The sequence below is a fragment of the Echinops telfairi genome, unplaced genomic scaffold (genome assembly GCF_000313985.2).
Source record: "Echinops telfairi isolate 266 unplaced genomic scaffold, ASM31398v2 ScPeMD7_22;HRSCAF=79, whole genome shotgun sequence".
In the NCBI taxonomy this organism is placed as follows: domain Eukaryota; kingdom Metazoa; phylum Chordata; class Mammalia; order Afrosoricida; family Tenrecidae; genus Echinops; species Echinops telfairi.
Genome location: NW_022103919.1, coordinates 12,021,814 through 12,025,686, shown reverse-complemented (window position 1 = coordinate 12,025,686; position 3,873 = coordinate 12,021,814). Strand labels below are relative to the sequence as shown.

General features: G+C 41.8%; 1 pseudogene; it reads right to left on the bottom strand.

The window, feature by feature from the left end:
* Positions 1-858: 858 nt before the first annotated feature.
* LOC115869145 lies at positions 859-1,627 on the bottom strand (annotated as a pseudogene).
* Positions 1,628-3,873: the final 2,246 nt, after the last annotated feature.

The window sequence follows — 3,873 nt, the reverse complement described above, 5'->3', positions numbered from 1 at the left end:
GACCTTCACCTTTGACTAGTCCTGATAAATAAGGACACAAGGAATTTCAAAGTGTTTGTAGAATATCCACGGGTGTAGAGAAAGGACCACTGAAAGGCTCAACTCAAAGCACACAGGCCAGAACCCGTGTCAGCAACCACCTCGCCCCATGTCATACCTCTGTTGGGACTTTGGCACGGGAAACTAAAACTAACCCACCACGAAACCCAGTGCTAGGATGCGTGCATTCACATCAAAGAGACCAGAAGTTGACTCAGCAGAAATATCTCTGTCGTATAACATGAGCAGCCTAGCTTTAGTCTCTGCTACAGAAAACAGCGAAGATCTTTAAGGCCTCTCTGTTCCTATCCCCAGAACTTCCTGCTGGTTGATTCCAGTCCATTGGACACCATTTGAAATTTGTTATGCTATTTCTCTATCTTTGTGAAAAGAAGTTTCTTGTGTTTTGTGTTGAGAATTACAATAAGACAGAGGGATCATGTCTTCGACCAGCACAGTGTTTGCTCCAAACTGGTCCGTGTGGTACTTCACAAAGGTCCTGGCATTTAGGAACCATAGGTCCACAGCATCCAGGTGAGGGGCAGAGAACACTGGGACAATAAGGCCATGGGTTTGGGCCTATTTTAAAGCACATCATTCTTTGGGTAGCTCCATCTCTTCCAAACAGAATGCCGAAGAATGCCACACTGACAGAGGGGGCGAGAGTGCTCTCAGCCAGCTAGGGATTCCCCAAGCGTTTGGATTCGCCAGCAGAAAGAGCACCTTCATCATCTTGAAAGCTCTCACAGTGAGGATGATCAGCACCATCCCTCAGCTAGTCACAGACAGTTGTATCACTGACGTCCGGGAGGCCGGTGCTCACAGCCTCAGGGGGATTTTCTTCACAGCATCACAGCCGCACTCAGCACATTCCCACCTGGCCACTTTGGTAAATGCTGCCCCATGGCATTCTCTGTTTCTGCAGAGGCCCCACATCTAGGATGCAAAGTCGCAGACCCTTCTTCCATGATTTCCCTGTGGGCACAAGCTGGCTCTGTTTCTCAGCAGTGAACAGCGCTTTCCATAGAACCAAGCACTGTTCCCTACAGTTAGGAAGGCGCTCGACAACTGCTCTGTTGCAGCAAACTTAATCTCTGTCCAAAGATGAACCAATCTACCATCCACCAGGGGGTGGGGGTTAGGGGTCAGTGGAAATCCAGAATCCTGTCCCAATGAAAGGCTCTGCATTGTGCCTATGGTTCCCAGCATCTGGGTCTCCTTTCTACCACTTCTATCTCTTAGATTTAAAGACAACTTTCTGTCCTCCTTCCAGTATACTTGTAAATAAGCTTTTAATTGTATCCCTTTATGCGCCATATTGGTGTCTATGGCATGCATGATTGCCGAAACTCCAGTGTCTCCTCAGGCAAGACTCCGGAAAACCATGCACTGGGCTGCAACCTCCCGGAGAATGCAAAATGTCCAACTTGGGCTCCAACTCCACCCACAGGCCTACCATTATTCAGGGAGAAGCCCCAGGGTCTTCCCAGTTGATGGTTGATGTCTCTAAGTTGTCAATCAAGAAGACTTTGATGGAGATAAAGATGGCCAGAATTGTTAACAGCAAGGCTCTCTGCCTTAGCATCATGCTGACCTTTTCTCTCTCTTCCCTGCTCCAACTAAGGAGAACTGGGATTGAGAGGGAGGCGGCACTCGGAGAGGAGGATGCTGGTTAGCTGGGCGATGCCATGCATAGATACTACTGGTCTATTGAGTCACTGAAGCACTTCCCACAATGCCTTGCCAGAAAATGCAGACCTCAGACACACACCAGAGCTCAATGGATCTTTTCTGAATCAGCCTTCGTTTCTCAGACTGGAAAGACAAGTGCATGTCCAAATTCTTCAAATCCAGAGATGGGCATCTAGTCTCCATCTATTTCTATCCTTGCACTTTATTGAGTAGTGAGTCGTAGTCTGAATGACTGGTTTGTGTCTTTCTATTCTCCTCGGAGTACCTCCGAACGGGAAAAAGCCTCCTCTTGATTCCATGACATGGTTTTAGGGTCCAAAGTTTGGGACTTCGACAAAATTCGGAAAAGTTACTTTGTGACCCAGACTTGTCTAAAATCATACTGCTTTCAGAATACAACTAAACTTTGTTCCAGATAGTAAATTTCTATTTTCTTTTGAAATTGAATGGACAATATGCCCTCCTGGCTAATGATTTCTGAACTAATTAGTGTAGCATAGGTAACATAGAAATTTTGAACCAAAAGTATAGCCAATCAGTTTATTGACTGACTTTAAGTCTTAGTATGCTAATATTATTAATAAAGAGATCAACTTCTCTATAGCTCAGAGTTTTCAAGTAAATTATTTTTCTTATCCATTTACTTGGACAAACTGTTTAAACTGTTTAGAACCTAATCATTAAATTCTAATGAAACCTTGTTGGTTTCAGTTACAACTGACTATAGAATATCAGAATTTTTTCTTCTTATCTTTTTTAAGGAGGCTTAGAAATAGAAAATTGCTCATAGTATCTTTTTGAGGAAGATCGGTAAGTCGTGAGGAAGTGAGATGTTTTATTTTAGTCAATCTGCCGATTCCTTTCTCCTTTTAATATGTATTGATTATTGTTAACTGTCAGAAAATGTTCTTCCTTATGAACATGATATTTTGAAGTAGAAGCAACAGTTTATAAAGAAGCATTAAGTGAACATTTTCCTTTTTGGTCTATAGTTTAAAGGATTTGGGGTAGGATATTATGGAATAATATTCCATGAGCATCTTGCTTCATAGTTTTTTATTAACAATTGCAATTCAGGGGGGTAAAAATGATGGGTGTGTGTGGTATTTGTTTAGACATCTAAACTGAAAATGTTCTGAAACTAGAAGCTTTAGGGAACAATTTTTAATAAAGAGAGGTACAAAATTATTCCTCCATCATAAAATGAGGTTTTTCTTTTCTTTTTTCCATATGTTTGAAATGAACGTACATGGCACTAAAGGTTCCACGTCCATTTTACTTTCCCTCCTTTTATCTTTAGCTACTCAGACCAATTTCAGGTCGGAGGGAGGGGGAATCTGGAGGCTTCTGGTCATTGTTGGTTTGGAGACAGGAAGCCTTTACTTTGGATTGTGTTTATTTTAGCTTAAAAAAATTTTTTTAAGAGGCATATTGTATATTGTTGCACAGCCTATCTCAGCAAATGAAATCTGTAATAATATCCCATTAAACTCCCTATAAATGTGATTCTCTTGCTCCCCCCTCCCCATCTTTCCTCCCCCATCTGTAAATTCCTATCCCTCGCTTCTCTCTGCTCCTACCCTTGGTCTCCTCAGTCTTTAAAGCCTTACCCTTTGTCACAAAAACCAATTTTCTTCTTTGTTTTTCCTTATTATAATGGTGTAATTAAATATTTCTTTTTCTACACTTTACTATGTAAAGCATAATGATCTCTAGTTTTGTCTGTCTTGTGGTGTTTGAGAGAGCTGTCATTGGTTTTTCAATGGTGCATAATACTCCATTGTGTGAATCTTTGTTTGTTTATCCATTCTTCTATAATGAGAGGTTTTGGTTGTTTCCGTGTTTTCACTATTATGGAAATTCCTGAACTAAACATATGTTTATGTTTATGTTGTACATATGTCTGTATGGGTTGCATTCTATATTTCTTTAGGGTAGTGAGGGAGTTAGTTTATTGTGCCAACCTGGCTGATAAACACATGTGGGGTTAATTGAAGGACAAAGAGATAAATGACTTAGTAAGCCTTGCCTTTCTAGTTCTCGGGTCTCCTGCTTTGTGTTGGTTGGATCAGGGTGCAACTGCCTTAGCCAGTTCCCTGCTTCAGCTGGCAAGGCTCACTTCCTGCAAGACATCCCCAAGGC